The following is a 16,970-nucleotide window of genomic DNA, read 5'->3' as shown; positions in this document are numbered from 1 at the left end:
TTTACTCTAATCAATGCAATTTTAAAAATAAGATAAGCAGCAGCTAGGGGCTGGACAGATGGCTTAGTGGTTCGGAGCACTTGTTGATCTTGCAAGGGATCAGGGGTCAGTCCTCAGTACTCACAGGTCAGCTTGAGCCATCTGTAACTCCAGTTCCAGGGGATCTGGAGCCCTCTTCTGGTTTCCATGGGCTTACATTCAGTATACTTAACATACATGCAAGCAAACATCTATACACATAAAATAAATAACCCTCACAGAGACCCACCTGCCTCTGCCTTCCTCCCAAGTGCGGGGACTAAAGGTGTGCGCCACCACCGTCCGGCTATAATATCCAATTTTAAAGTAGAATTATTTCACACAGTTAAAAACTTCACAAGGAACAAAGAAATATGAGAACTGGTTACGATTTTCCTGTTAATCATTTACTTCCCTTAGTCCAGTTATACCTTAATTAGTGACATCAGCACATTAGGAACGCCAGCCAGCCCAGCAGAAGTCTATCACTGTGATGGTCTCCTCCCTGGGGAGGTGGAATCCAGCACCAAATGCTTCACCACATACTGCTCCACCTCTGTCTAAAGGAATAGCGTCCCATGTCTAAAGGAACAGTATCTCCATGTCTAAAGGAACAGTGTCTCCATGTCTAAAGGAACAGTGTCTCCATGTCTAAAGGAACAGTGTCTCCATGTCTAAAGGAACAGCATCTCCATGTCTAGAGGAGCTGCATCTCCATGGCTAAGAAACAGGCCTGCCTGAACCCTGGCCCTGCTGTTTGAATTACCACACCGTTGCTTACAAGAGAAAAGGCATTGGGCAAGTCACTCAGCCTCAACTATCTCCATTTTCTCATCTGTAAAGGCAGTACCCATCTCACAGGATGACCGACCCTCAAGATTTTAGGGCTAAAGTGATGGCGAGGCCCTTGTCACTAATTACCTGAACTAAGACACTCGAAATCTGGCTCTACCCGTTCAGACTGGCCTGAGTTGCACAGTGAGACGAAAGGAAGAAAGGAGGAAGGCAGAAGAGGAAGGGAGATGACCACCCCTGGAGAAAGGCGAGGGACTGCAGCTCAGCCATAGAGCACGGGCCTCACACGTACAAGGCCCTGGACGGGATCCCTAACACTGGAAAAAGAAGAGAGGCTGGGTGTGGTTGTGCACACCTTTAATCCCTGGGGAGGCAGGTAGAGGTAGATGGATCTCTGTGAGTTCGAGGCCAGCTTGGTCTACATTGTGAGTTCTAGGACAGCCAGAGCAAATAGTGAGACCCTGTCTCAGAGAGAGAGAGAGAGAGAGAGAGAGGGGGGAGGGAGGGAGGGGGGGGGGGAGACAGAGAGAGAGAGAGAGAGAGGGGGGAGGGAGGGAGGGAGGGGAAGAGAGAGAGAGAGAGAGAGAGAGAGAGAGGAGAGAGAGAGGAGAGAGAGAGAGAAATGAGAATGAAAGAAGAAAAAAACAAAAGCTAACCAGCGAGACAACAAACACCTGGCTATAATCATTCAAAGACAAGATTGCTTTGCCAAATTTGATTTTCAGTTCAAACATGAAGCTTTAACAAAACTGTTCTGAGACCCTGTCATTGCCTTTACATCAACTAAGACTCACAACTCCTGTATCCTGTCAGTCAGTCACATAAGTCACAACACACCTGAGGGTACTCTGGCTTTAGACCCCACACATGGGACCCCAAAGCTGGGGACAAAAAGAACGTCATTCTTCAGTCAGGAGGCAGAAGCAGACAGATTTCTCTGACCTCGAGGCCAGCCTGCTCTATATAGCAAGTTCCAGGTAGCCAGGGCTACAAAGTAAGACCCTGTCTGAAATAAGTTAAGTAAACAAATAAATAATTTTCTAAGGGTTGCTCTTTGGTGGAATATACTTTCAGCCATACAACAGGAAGGACCAGACAAGGGCAAAAAAAAAAAAAAAAAAAAAAAAAAAAAGGCAGTCTGCAAAATGATTCTTTTCCAACTCAGTACTCTGGGTTCACCACCAAGAACCAGGTTAATCTATGCTTTGTGGAGTGGATCTTAGGCAAAAATTAGACTAAAACCCACTTCAAAAGATGTTGTTTGACTGCCATGGTAGCATATGCCCACACTCCCAGGATTTGGGAGACCAAAGCAGGTGGGTGAGGAGTTAAGGCCCAGCCTCAGCTACACAGTGAGTTCAAGGCCAGCCTGGGCTACAAGAGACCCTCTCTCAACAAAGAAAAATGGAGGGAGGAGTGGAGACTGGCCGTGAACCGTCTGTGCTCTCTTGGCTGTCAGCACGAGGGCTGGGCGTGCGAGGGGCAGAGGTCTAAGCAGGACCTAGTTAAAGGAGCCGTGGTGAGCAGCAGTTAGTCAGCCTTTTCGCAGGGCAGATCTTGTTCTGCCTCTGACACTGACTCACTGCTCCCTTTCAAAGAAGCTAGGGAAGGTATCCCTGCTCAACAGATAAGGAGGCTGGGATCAGGAGCCTCGCAAATAGATCCAGTGGCAGCAAAGTCAGGAACTGAATTTTTCATGGACCGAAGTCAGGTCTGAAAGACATCCAAGCCCTGGCATCCAGTGGGGGCCCCGGCACGAAGACAGAGAGTCTGTGCCCTGGACGCCATGGAGAACCACGGAACTAACTCTGCAGGCCGCTGCACAGAGACCTGCCAGGTTCCCAGTGGGGACCCTAGATCCAGGCTGGGGACGTCCTGAAGATCTGGGGGAGGACAGCCGGGGTGCTGTCGAGGCCGGGCTGTCTTACAGGGCTCCTGCTGTTGAATCCTCGAGGAGAGCCCTGTTCCTACTTCAAATACCTTTCTCAAATTTTCCTTCATCCAGCAACTTCAAAACACGACTAGAAAAGGAACAAAAGCCCTTCAAATGTGGGCGCCACGGCGTGATTTTACTTTGGCAGCTCCACCTGGGTGGGCATTCAGGTGGAGGTTGGCATTTACGATGGATTGGTTTTCTGGTGGCCTAGTGGCCCCTTGATGCCTCCCATGGCTTTGAGGGCATCCTGCAATGCTAGACAACTGGCACCTTCTGGCTGTGCCCTAACACAAGCCTGGGGCCACCCGGGTTTCTCCAGGAAACCTCTTCTCTCTCCCTCTGCTGGCACGGTGGCTCCCTTCTCTAGAAAACACTGCTTTGGGCTTTGCAGACGAGACAGTGTCAGGGCTCTGAGGTGCAGGCCAGTCCCTGCAGGTGGGAAGACGCAGTGAGCAGAGTTCTGTCACCTGGCCCAGCCCTTGAGCTCATCTCTCCGGGAGTAACGGAGTCTAAACACAAGGGGGCCCTCAGGAGTCCTTGTCCGGAGTTCTAGGAACTGCTGAGGGCGCTCCAAACTCCAGTGACCCTGGCCTTTGGGTAAGCATGAAGGGCGCTTTCTGCTCCGGCAGAGCTCTTGGTTGCCCCCCCCCCCATAAGGGGAAAAGTGTTTCTACAAGACTCTTTGAAATCAGCCAGGTATGGTGGCTCACATTTGTAGTCTGAGCGCTTGGGAGGTGGGAGGATTGCTACTGGATCTACACAACTGAGTGTGAGAGCACTCTCTCTCTCTCTCTCTCTCTCTCTCTCTCTCACACTCACACACACACACACACACACACACACCCCAAAAAGCAAGTAAATAACAAAATCCAGGTACCTTGGAGGAAACAGAGAGGCAGGAAGCACACACAGCTCTTACCAGAGACCCTCACTCTGGCCTCAGGGGAGCCCCTGCAGTCCTCCCGGAAGTGCTAGGAAGAGTGGGGCAGGGGCAAGGCTCTGGTGTGTGGCCACTCAGGCCAGGCCCCGCTCACTAAAGAGCCTCTGGAGATTCCCCCCCCTCTGACCACTGGGCTCAGGGTCGAAGGAAGTTATCCTAAAGCCTCGGGTCCGTCCCCAAGCACTAGACCACAGCCTCAGGGGAACACAATATATAAAAGGAAGTCGACGTGACACTCATCCTAGAATCCTGGAGCACTGTGACGTCCCCTTGCCATCCTCAGTCTCCTAAACGGGAGTCCTGCTGACCGTCACCCCCTCATGGGGTCCGGAAGCACCTACAAACGGCAGTTCTGTCTGTCTGCTGGCACACGGCGGCACTGGTTACGGGGTTCAGTCTTTCTAGACTTAACCAAGCGAAGGGAAGCACTTGCTTTACTTTGAGGTAACTAGGTGGTAACTTGCCACGCTGTTCAGTCAAGAAGCTGACCACTGAGGAGGAGAGAGCAGAAACCTGAAGGACCGTGGAGTGGCCAAGCCTCCCTTCCCTGGTCCCGCCAGCTGGCCAGGAGACCCACTACTCCGTACGCAGACTCCCCGGAGCATGGCCATTAACACAGACACACAAACACACGCACACAGGCTCCGACACAAACTTGGCCAAGGCAAGAGTGTTTCCGAGGCCACCGAGAGGTAGGTAGGGGTACTGATGACCCTTCCCCTCCCTTGTCACACGGACGACTTCCTAGGTGACCAGGCTGAATTGCAACCTCATCTAATCTCGTTTATCTCTGAGGACAGGATGCCTGAAAGGCCAGAAGTTCCATTTCAGGTGGGCCAGCCAGAACTGGTTGGTGCTAAGATGGCTGCCAGAGTGACCGGACAACCGAAGTCACTACAATTCCAAGTGTCTGCTGAATGACACACCTCCCAATTGCCTTAACCGTGACGAGAAGGCACGCCGCTCTCCTCCTGCAGCCCCAACCGTGACAACCTAAATGATAGGCCATTTCTCACCAACTGAGGGTTATGGGGACAGCTCCTGGAGGGATGGGGGAGAAGAAACTGGGACAAGGAGATCTGCCTCTCTCTGGTAGAGGGGCTCCAACATGCACACCGACCTGGGGTCACCTGCCAGTTCCAGGGGAGTCCTCCTCCTTCCAAGAGAAGTGGGAGGTACGCTACCAAAATAGACGGAACCACATCTGCACTACAGGGAACATTCAGAAAAATCCCAGAGCAGAGGACAGAGCCGCCTTCCTGCCTCGCTTCCATTCTCCAGGCCCGGAGCACAGACCTGAACACCCTCTGTATGCCTGGGGGAAGCGGGAAACAAGTCAGCCACACCGGGTGGGAAGAGAGCCCGTTTCCTATTTTAGGGACAAGGAGCATCAGGCAGACACAGGCAGAGCCAAGCATACAGGCACCACAGGATCTAAGGACGACGGTTCTGTCCATTGCCAGAAGAGAGGGCCACCAGATAACAACAGCATTTGTGAGAGAGACGGAGGCAGGAGAGCCACGAGTTCTGGGCCAGCCTGGTCTCAATAGTTAAACTCTATCTAAAAAAAGAGAGAGAAAAGGAAGGGAGAAAGGAATGAATGAATGAATGAATGAATGAAGGAAGGAAGGAAGGAAGGAAGGAAAGAAGGAAGGAAGGAAGGAAGGAAGGAGAGAGAGAAAGGAAGGAAACAAATTATAAAATAGGCCCAGGGAGATAACTCAGTCCCAGCACTCAGGTAAAAACCAGTCAGGTACACTCCAGATTCAGGGAAAAACCCCTCAAAGAATACTGCAGGGAACAACTAAGGAAGATGCCCAGCATTGACCTCTGGGCTCCAGACACTCCTACACACACACACACACACACACACACACACACACACACACACACACACACGAGGCATGTGCCCAAGTATACATGACACACACATGCAGAATGGAGATAACAGCATACAAAAAAAGGAAAGGCAGGGAAAGAGGAACCAAATGGTACCACTGAGGCACTAATGGATTATAGTTGTCAGAGAACCAAATTTTGCCAGTAACTCAGATCAGAAATACCAACAAAGGAAGCTTGAGAGGACCAATGTAAACGGGTGAAAAACAGTCATGAAAGCAGCTGTGGTAAAGACGGGCAACACAAACTTCCCTGAGAAGAAGGGAAGCTACACCTGAAGACTGAAGTAACCCCTGCCCTCCAAAACTGTTCAAGACAGAGACACTGCCTCCCTCAGACAGAGAACTCAAGGACCAGACAGGATTCTCCCAGGATTCATAGACTTTAAAAACAAACAAAGCGGGGCAGTGGTGTGGCGGCAGCGCATGCCTTTAATTGCAGCACTTGGGAGGCAGAGCCAGGTGGATCTCTGTGAGTTCGAGGCCAGCCTGGGCTACAGAGTGGGTTCCAGGACAGGTACCAAAGCTACACAGAGGAACCCTATCTCAAAAAAACAAAACAAAAACCAAAAAGGCTTTGGGGCTGGAACAGTGATCAGGGGCTAAGAGCACTTGTTGCTCTTGCAGGACAGGGGTTAGATTCCCAGCACCCACATGGTAGCCCACAATCATCTGCAACTCCAGTTCCAGAGAATCCAACACCCTCTTCTGACCTCCACAGGCTCTTGCGCACACACACAATGCACACACATTCACACAGGGCAGACATATATACACATAAAATAAACCTTTACATTAAGGTGTAGCGGGGAGGTCTTGGGAGGTAGCCCAGGCAGATTTGGAATTCATGGTCCTCTGGCCTTGGCTCCCGAGGGGAGGTGTATTGATGTGTACCACCATGCCTGAGTAAAACGGTTTCTACATGGGAGTTTAATTCTGACAATCTCATCTTCCCTATAGGAACATTAGATATTAAAGATAAACAGGAATGTCCGCACTACTCTCACAGAAAAGCCTGGTGGTGCACAACTCTGATCCCAGCACTCAGGAAGTAAAGCAGGAAGATCAGGAGTTCAGGACCAGCCTTAGCGACATAGTGAACTTGAGGCCAGTATGGGTTACACGAGACCCTTTCTGGAGGAAAAACAAAAACATTTTCCTTGTTGAGCCTTGAAGCTCAGGCTTATAATCCCAACTACTTAGGAGACTGAGGCAGGAGGATTATGAATTCAAGGGAAGCCCGTGGGCCACAAAGTTGAGTCCAAGTCCTACCAAGTATATTCAAGGTTGATTTACTCAACCTATTTAAAAAAAAAAAATAAATTTTTTTTTTTTAAAGTGGGGATAGAATTTGGCAATAAATTGCTTGTCTAGCAACCGTGAGGTCCTAGGTTCAATTCCTAGAAATTGAAAAAGAATTTTTTAAAGTATTATCCCTTGCCAAGATATAATTAAGCTAACAGGTAGAGATTCCCAAGCATGAAAGAAATTCCCTTGACAGGGAAGAAAACTTTACAGTGAAATGTACCCCCTCCCCCACCCCGGGGGAGGGAGAGTTGAGGGGGGTGCAATAGAGTCCAGGGAGTAAGGAAGACAACAGGCCCTCAGCCTGGTGCAAAGACCTGAGTTCAATCCCCAGAACATATGTAAAAATGCTGGTTGTTGGGGCTGTAGGGATACCTTTAGTTAAGGGCACTTTTTCCTCTTCAGAGGACCGGTGTTCTATTCCCAGTACCCACACAGCAGCTCACAACCATCTGTAACTCCAGTTCCTGGGATCTGTGCCATCCTCGGGCCTCCACAGGCACCACATGGTACACAAACACACAGGCAAAACACTCGTATACATAAAACAAAAATAAATCTTAAAATTTTTTTTTTTTTTTGGTTTTTTGAGACAGGGTTTCTCTGTGTAGCTTTGCGCCTTTCCTGGAGCTCACTTGGTAGCCCAGGCTGGCCTCGAACTCACAGAGATCCGCCTGCCTCTGCCTCCCGAGTGCTGGGATTAAAGGCGTGCGCCACCAACGCCCGGCAAAAATTTTTTTTGAAAGAAGTTGATTGTGGTGGGGCCCAACTGTAATTCCAGCACTCACACATCAGGAGAGAGGCTGAGACAGGAGAACCATTCAGTAGCTCATGGGCCAGCCAGCCTGGAGCACCCAATATGCAGACCCAGGAGACCCTGCCCCAAGCGGAGGGAGAAGGAAAATGCCGTCCTCTGACTTCCACAACGGCACACGTTCACATACACACAAAAATAATAAAATAAATTTTTAAAAAGGAGAGAATGCTTACAAAGGCAGAAACCAGGGGTAGAAGAAATCCTTAAAAAACCAGACAATCCAATAATGTAATTAGCATCATCAGGGTGTGGGTGAAACGAGATGGGGGCAGGGTGGTAAGGCAAAAGTCCTCCTTTGAAATAGAGCAAGAGTCAATAGGTACTGTCTAAAGAGAAAACAAGTCATTATGGATGACTCACAAACAATTAACTCTGCTGAGAGAAAATTAGCTCTTGCAAGTAACATATTTCTTTAAAACTTAATAATTCCCTTCAGTTTACTGCAGTTTCTGCTGCTGCTGCTACAGTCAAAGAGATGCGAAGCGTTCCCACAGGAGTATTTACATCTACTTTTCAATATCCATTTGTATATGAATATGCCTAGAAGGATATTTGGAATATTAGAAAAAAGACAATGTATGCTTTTTTGTTTGTGTGTTGGAGAGACAGGGTCCTTCTACATAGCCCTGGCTGTCCTGGATCTCACTATATACACAGGCTGGTCTTCAGCTCTCAGAGATCTGCCGACCTGTGCCTCCCAAGGGCCGGGACTAAAAGCATGCACCACCATGGCCCGGGAAGAGGGTGGATTTTCTGAGGCCCGGAGTTGATTTGGTTTTGCTTTGTTCTGCTTCAGTCTACCCCAGGAAGTGATGTTGGGACGCAGTGATGTCACAAAAGACAGGAGCATCACCAGGGAGCAAAGCCTGACTTCCTCCTTCCTCCCTAGCTCGCTCCCTTTGAAATGGTCTCTCACACAGCCTAAGCATCCCTCAATTGATATGTAACAGAGGCTGACCTTGAACTCCTGATGCCCCTGCCTCCGCCTCCTGAGTGAGAGGCTTCTCAGAGCCACGGGGATTTATGCAGTGCTGGGGATCAAACCTAGGGCCGTGGGCATACATACTAAGCAAGCTACACCCCAGCCCAAACTTTCCAAGTATGGCATAAAATCTAGAACCCTACAGACACACTTCACTATAATATCCTCCATATTTATGGCCCAACTAACAATGACACTGTCACCTGTGTAAACCTCAGTATCCAAAATTAGAAAGCTGGCAATTACTCCTTTTTCCATGTCCCTTTATGGAGGTGAGGGCCTCACATACTCCAGGCAAATGCTCTACCCACCGACAGGCTATGACCTCAGCCCAAGCTGCAGCCTTAAAGCCCTATATTCGGGTAAATACTGTCTCTGGAGCTTACAGAGCTTTAAGGAAAACTATCTGTGATCCCAGTTCAAGCACTGCCTGGGCTACAGAGTAAGTTCAAAAACAGCCTATGCAACTCAGCAGGACTCTCTGTCGTAAGACCCAGGTGAAGTGGTACATACCTGTAATTCCAAGCATTTGGGAGGCAGAGGCAGGAAGGTCAGGAGTTTCGTTAGGGCCAGCCTTAATCATTATATATGGAAGCTAGCTTGGGCTACAGGAGATCCTTTCTCACCTCCACTTCCCCCAAACGGACCCTCCCCCCCCAGAAAAGAGGCTAAAAATGTCCTAGGATTGACCCCCCACACTCCCCACCCCCACAAAGAAGGAAAGGGAAAGGGGGGGGGAGGTGACAGAGGCAGTGCACACCTGTAATCCCAGCTCTCGGCAAACTGAAGCAGGGGGATGACTCTGAATTCACCGGCAGCCTAGGCAACCGAGGGCGGTCCTGTGAAACAGAAGTGAAAAAGAGGAAAACTCTCCTGACTCCGTCCCTTTGCACTCACCGACTGAGCGTGGTCCAGAGCCCACACACACCCAAGACAAGCTATCCTGGGCCTCCACCCAAGTACAGCTAGGACACAGCGTGGCTCGACCACAGCCTTACTCACCCGGACCAGGCACTCAACGGTCACTCAATGGTCGTATTATTCCAGTCCCTCCCACGGAACCACTTTACAGTTCCTGGTTCCTATTCCAGGCCCTGAGCCTCAAGCTATAGCATGCCAAAGGCCACCCAGGATGGGAGACTTCCACACAGCACAAGAGGGGCAGGGGCCTACTCCTTCACCCCAAGAAACCTCAGGGGGAAGGATGGAAGAACACACACACACACACACACACACACACACACACACAAAGAGTCAATGGTAACCCAGAAGCAGGGAACAAAAATCAGAACCAGTAGCCTGGGACTCACCACACACACGTCTGCTGATCTCCCCTTGTGTGTGTCAGCACAGTAGAGAGGAGGTTATAAGGCTAGAGACCAGTGATCAGGGCCTGGGGCAGCCTCATGGGCTGGAACAGGAAGGCGGTTTTTAGCCCCAAGCTGAGCCGGAATGAGTTTAATGACGGCCAAGCCCAGTGTTGGAGCCAGGAGGCGGGAGGGGAAAGCATACTTCAGAGCTCAGGGGCCACCAGAACTTTCCAAAATTTCTTCAGGCAGCGGAGACATGGAAGGGGCCCCGGGGAGCGGCCAGCGCTTCCCGCCAAAGCCTGGGCAAAAGCTGCTCCTATTTCCATCACCTGTCCATGACCATTTCCCAGACACCCGATTGCAAAAGTGTGGCCTGTTGTTCATGACTGTTTGCCAGACCACAGTGTCCTACGTGTGGCCTAAGTAACCAACGTGGTGCTCACTCACATCTCTCACTTACATCACCTGCTTGAGCCAAGGCTTCCGGCTTGTTATTCAGGGTCAAATAAAAAGCAAGGCCAAGTAACTAAATCGTAAACGCTTTTTCTCACAAGCATCTCAATGACCCCCTCTTCTAGGGGGTCACAGCCCACTCTTAGTCCCCCAACTATTTTGGATGCTACTATATTTCTTTGTCTTTCAACAAGTCTGTTTAGGGTTGGGGATTTAGCTCAGTGGTAGAGCGCTTGCCTAGCAAGCACAAGGCCCTGGGTTCGGTCCTCAGCTCCGGGGGAAAAAAAAAAAGATGAAAAAAACAAAAAAAAAAAAAAACAAGTCTGTTTAACTAGATTGTCATTCATTAAAGGCAAGGAGGGTCGTCTAGCATCCCTTTGTCAACATGAGTCTGGCATGGTGCTGGGTACACTCAGGCTAGACGCAGAGAATTTCTGATCAAGGATGAGAAGTTTAACCTCCTGCTGTACCAAAATCTACAAGGCCCCTACAGCCCAACACACCTTTCTACAGACATTCTATGTCCCTAGATGTCCCCACAGATGCGTGTCTCTGTCAGACATCTGTTTTCCTTCCTCTAAACCTTTCTCTTATCGTAAACACACACACACACACACACACACACACACACACACACACACACACACACACACCAGCACAAATGTGCAAGCACGTTTGTTTTGTCTTTTATTTTTCAGAATAAACCATGTAACCCTAGCAGGCCTGGGACTTCATGCAGCCCAGGCTAGCCTTGAACTCAAGGCAATCCTCCTGTCTCATCCTACTAAGTGCTGAGGTTATGGGTAGGCACTGTCACACTGGGTACTTCTCTTACGTTAAATAAACTGAAAAGCTAGTTTATACTTATCGAACCTAAAACAGTCCCAGCCCAGCACACACCAGCTCTCAAAGAGAAGGAAAAAAAAAAGGAGTTCAAGCCTGACTTCAGCTACCATAGCAAGTCCACATTACATGAGATTGTCTCAATAAATAGAGACATAAAAAGCAAGTACAACAAAAACCTCTCTTAGCCTGAGTTCATTCATTCAAGAAATGGTCACTTCCTGCCCATGACCAAGAATAATGTGAGTCCCTGGTATGTACCTTCCCTCACACAACATGGAAGGTAAGTCCCGGCCAAGAAACTCAGCAGTATGGCAAAGCCAAGAATAATGGGCAGCTCAAGGGTTACCTGGCCATACTGAGCCCACAGAGATCCCACACAGAATGTTAAACAGCCTGGAGACTCATCGGAAGGGCTGAAGAAACGACTCTGAGCTGAGCTCCCAGGGCCTACTCCCAAGATCGTGTTGCTGAACTATGCTACAAGGGGCTGCTACTCGGGCATCTGGTAGCTATGGCATTAAGACATCCCTGCCAGGGAACCATTTCAGGGAAACAGATGTCTATCCTAGGGGGGAAAAAAAGGCCCAGCCTCTTCCCACAAAACTGTTACACATGTGCTGAGCACATCTAACTGGCAGAGTCTGAGTCACACCGGGAATTTTAGTAGCACAGGATCTCTGAGTAGAGTCTGGTTTTGTTTTCTTATGCAACGCTGAGGCTCTAACCTAGCGCCTCCACCAGTGAACTACACTCCCAGGCCATGAACGTGTATTTTTTTTTAAAGATTTTTATTTTATGTGTATTTTACGTGTTTGCACGAACGTTTGTCTGTGTGCCACGTGTGTGCCGTGCGGTGTGCAGTGTGTACAGCGCGCTGTGCCTGCTGAGGCCAAATGAGGGCACCTGATCCTCCGGGACTGGAGTCACGGATTGGCTTCGAGCCACCATGTACCTGCTGTGAATGGAGCCCAGGCCCTCTGAATGAACAGCTTGTGCTGTTAACCACGGCGGCCTCTCTCCAGCCCCAGGAACGTGTATTTTTGATTCTCTACCCGTAGGGAACAAGTTAATGTGTGCCCCACCCCTGACAGATAATGGAAAACATAACAGAAGAGCAGCCTGGTGTCAGAGGCCAGGAGGGCTCCCCTAAAAGAAAGCCCAGAACCCCAGACCATGTAAAAGTAAGCTGGGGAAGGGAAAAGAACAGTCTATGAAGCTGTGGCCATCCTCAGGAACTCAGTGAAGACAGAGCATCTAGAACTTGAAGTCCACGGTGGTTAGACACACAAAAGGCCACACAGGGGAGAGGATGACAGGCTAGAAATATGGGCCTTGAAGGACTCAAGGAAACATCTGATTTGGCTGTGGTGGGAATCAAACTCAAGAGTCTCCAGCATGCTAGGCAAGTGTTCTGCCATTGAGCTATTTTCTTTGTTTGCTTGTTTGATTGTTTATTTATTTTTGATTGTTTATTTACAGTCTTACATTGTAGTCCAGGTTGGCTGGGAACTCAACTACGTAGCCTAGGCTAGCCTCGAACTCCTGGCAACCCTCCACCATCCAAGAGCTGGGGACACGAGCCTAAGCTACTAGGCCTGACATCCACATGTTTTTCATACATCCGCCTGCCTGGCTGCATCGTGGAGACTGGGCCGGAGGCAGGCAGAGGAGGAGCAGGAGATTAAACAATGGGCTACCATAGACGTCCAGGTGGAGACACCACCAGCTTGGCCCACAGGGCAAAAGTTCTTTGTGTTGGCTTCAGACCTAACAGCAACCCAGGCTATTGTGCAGACCTCCGAATTCTGCAAGCAGAATCAGAAAAGAGACCACCCCGAAATTCAGGCTAAGACAAGCCGGCTCAGCCGTCCTGCTCCAACAGGTAGGTAATTTAAGAAATGTGCACTTCAGCTCTGCCGTAAAACAAACCCCAAGGGCCTTTGGCGGCACTGCTTGGTGGATGGCCAAGACTACCTGCCCCGGCACCCTATCCCCAATCTTACAAGCCAGTTCAAGCCTGTGTCCTCCTCAAAGGCTCTGGCTGGTCGGTCTCCACAGCTGAGACACCCTGGCATCCCATCATTAGCTGAGGGAAGTGTGGTTTTTTTTTTTTTTTTAAAGTGTATAATCTTCAACTGAAAACCTGCTGGAAGGGCAAATTCCCAGCACCACCTCTAGGTAAACCGGAAACTCAGCTGGCCCAACTGTGTGAGTTTTCCTTGGGGCTCTGGCAATGTTCCAGGACACTAAGGCCCGAGGCTTGCCACCCTACTTCCATGAAAACCAAAGGGGCAATAAAAAAAGGACCACATGGCCCTTTCCACCTCGCACCCAATCTTCCTGACTGGTGACTGCTCACTGCACACCGCCTGGACACCCTGTACCCATGGGAGAGAGGGCTACTGAAGGAAGCAAAGGAAAATACTTATTTCCCAACTGGGGAAGAAGGCGGCAGAAAGAGCCAGAAATGACATTCACCAATCCTAACCTTCTCCCACTTACCCAGTCTCTTGCATAGCATACTCTCTGGCCAAGGTCATAACCAGCCATCGAGTCATTGATTACTAAGATGTAAGGCTTTCTCCCACATCCTCTGGCTTCCTCAGTGCATGACCACAAACCAGAGCATCTTGCTTCCTAAGATCCCAGGCACCAAACAGAAACAACCCAGTCTTACTGCCCCTCGCTCTAGCCGCTTGGACTCTCCTTCCTCACTTCCCTGCCTGGCTTCGCCGCCGCACCCCATCCCACCCCCCCCCCCCCCCATTTGATAGTCAGGATTCTCTCCCTTTAGGATCCAGCCTGCCTGCCTGCCTTCCACCTTTATCTGCTATTATTCTTTCTGGGGCTCTGGTCTCCAAGCAGAATGTCACACACAGATACACACACACACACACACCACCCACTTCACTCCTGCGCCTTCTAGGCCCACTCCTCTGGACTCAGAAGCCTGATGAGGTGTGAGAAAGCTACATGTGCATGCTCACCGTACCCACAAGATGAGGAGGAACGAGAGGGTCCTGCAGAATTATGTCACGACTCCATCCCGTCCTCCCCAGCACTGCCTCAGCCCATTCTCACCTTCCTCTTGGTCTCAATGTCATGGCGCCTAGAACGACGGGCGTATATTTCAGGTTAACTGCCTTGGCTGTTTCTCAACAGTCCAGGAGGTTGGCAGGCCCTTCACTGAGCACTTGTATACAAAGTATAAGGGAACATGCTTCTATGCTCTGGCGTAACCGCACCCTCCCTAGGCACGGCAGAAAGTTGAGACTCCACCGCGGAAGCACTGGGTAAGGTCACGACGGACAAGAGAATCAGCACAGCAGCATCTTCTGGAAGCTCCCTGTGTTAAAGGGGGCCAAGGAGACCATGAAGACTCTGGTCCTCCCCCGACCCCTGACATTTACCCATCTCAGTCCTGACCAGAGCTCTGCTGTCAAGTTCAAGCACAGATGGAGTCCAGAGCAAAAGCAGGCAAGGTTCTGGTTCATCTCACAGTAAGCTGCAGATCAGCACAGGCTGTGAATGAGGTCACATGAGCAAAGCTGCAGATCAGCACATGCTATGGATGGGGTCACATGAGCAAAGCTGTAGATCAGCACATGCTAAGGATGGGGTCACATGAGCAAAGCTGCAGATCAACACAGGCTATGGATGAGGTCACATGAGCAAAGCTACAGATTAGCACAGGCTAAGGATGGGGTCACACAAAGCTGCAGATCAGCACATGCTAAGGATGGGGTCACACAAAGTTGCAGATCAGCACATGCTAAGGATGGGGTCACACAAAGTTGCAGATCAGCACATGCTAAGGATGGGGTCACACAAAGCTGCAGATCAGCACAGGCTGTGGATGGGGTCACACAAAGCTGCAGATCAGCACATGCTGTTGACACACTGCCATCTCCAGGCAATATGGTACAAAAATGAGTTCCCTAACAGGGTAGCTATTTATGCATGTATTTCCACTGCCTCCTCGACCTCCCACAAACTGCTTGCCTATTAAAAAAGGATCAACATTCTAGCCAGACTTAAAAGCTTACTCTTCCAGCCAACACTAACCCTAGCTCCGGTTTAGGTAATTTTTAAACACGGAGATGAAAGAAATAGACATTAAAACAGTTATAGGTGCTGGAGAGACAGCCCACTTGTTAAATGCTTGCCTTGCAAGCATAAGAACCTGAATTCAATACCTAGAACAAGGGGGCTGGAGAGATGGCTCAGTGGTTAAGAGCCCTGGCTGCTCTTCCAGAGGACCTGGGCTCAGTTCCCAGCACCCACATGGCAGCTCCCAACTGTCTGTAACTCCAGTTCCAGGAGATCTGACACCATCACACCAATGCACATAAAATAAATTAAAAACAAACAAACAAACAAACAAAAACCTAGAACAAGTGTCAAAAGAGCCCAGGTGTGGGGGCATGTGCTACAGAGGTGGGGACAGGTAGATCCCTGAGGCTCTCTGACCAACCAGGGTAGACTACTTGAGAGACCCCCATCCCCTGGGGGGGGGGGGACGGGTGGAAAGAAAGGAAAGGGCAAAGGCTGGGAATGGCTCAGTGGTTAAGAGTGTATACTGCTTTGCAGAGGAACAGAATGCTGCTCCCAGGACCCACATTGAATGGTTGAAAAATCACTCCAGCTCCAGGGTGTCTAGCACCCTCTTCTGGCCTCCACAGGTATCTACACACCCATGTACACACACACACACACACACACACACACACACACACACACACATACACATAATTAAAAATAAATAAAACCAGCCAGGCAGCAGTGGCACACACCTTTAATCCCAGCACTCGGGAGGCAGGTGGATATCCATGAGTTTGAGGCCAGCCTGGTCTACAAAAGGAGTCCCAACGCAGCCAGAGCTGCTACACAGAGAAACCCTGTCTTGAAAAAGCAAACAAACAACAACAACAAAAAGAGTGGGGACACCTAGATAACAATTCCAGGTTGTCCTCTGGCCTCCACACACATGTGCATGCAAACACATACACTGGTATACATATATACAACACACCAAAGAAATTAATTATAGAGGTACCAATCATCAAAAAGCCTATAGACAACCCAAAGTCCCACCCCCCCCCCCCCCCCCCGCCCCCAGAAGGAAGGTAGAAAACCTTCAGGAATTTCTCAGGACAGAACTGGATGTGAGTGAGTGCACTCAGAGAGCTTTTAACAACATGTGTCCACTGAGTGCAATTTATAAGAGACCCCTTCTAGGAAGACCTGAAGAGCCTGTCTGAGTCTGGAACACTGCACTGGAAACTTCTGGTGCCAAGAGCCCAACTAAGTTTTCATAGTAACATCAAAGGAACAGGAGGAATTGGAGAAGAAATGTTGACATGTTGGTTTTGAAAAAAAAATCTCTGACCTGGCCTTCCACCGGGTATGTACCTACAAATACATACAAACATTAATCAAAGTAGTACTTCACCAGACTGATTACATAATGTTCCTGGCTTTAACCCAGTTAATGTTCTCTCAGCAAAACTGGAATGAAATTCTAACCTTTTCCTGGGCTTTAAAAGTTACTGTGTTCAGCCAGACATAATGGTTCACGCCTTTAATCCCAGCACTCAGAGAGGGAGAGGCAGGTGGATCTTTGAGTTCGAGGCCAGCCTGGTCTACATAGCAAGTTCCAGGACAGCCAGA

The 16,970-nt window shown here is 49.6% G+C and overlaps 1 protein-coding gene across 7 annotated transcripts in view; it reads right to left on the bottom strand.

The window, feature by feature from the left end:
* Slc39a14 (solute carrier family 39 member 14) overlaps positions 1-16,970 on the bottom strand; it is a 46,290-nt gene that overhangs the window by 14,550 nt on the left and 14,770 nt on the right. The window contains exons 1-2 of one of the 7 annotated variants that reach the window (XM_037208412.1): positions 10,002-10,537; positions 9,452-9,530 (exon numbers count right to left, since the gene is read on the bottom strand). The exons of 2 other annotated variants lie outside the window; for them this stretch is intronic. The gene's annotated coding sequence lies outside the window, so the exon portion shown is untranslated. 4 more of the 7 variants (XM_037208409.1, XM_028877592.2, XM_037208411.1 and 1 more) reach the window with 4 other exon arrangements.

This window comes from Peromyscus leucopus, chromosome 9, assembly GCF_004664715.2.
Source record: "Peromyscus leucopus breed LL Stock chromosome 9, UCI_PerLeu_2.1, whole genome shotgun sequence".
Lineage (NCBI taxonomy): Eukaryota > Metazoa > Chordata > Mammalia > Rodentia > Cricetidae > Peromyscus > Peromyscus leucopus.
Note: the sequence above shows the minus strand (reverse complement) of the source record. Positions and strands in the feature narration are given on the sequence as shown.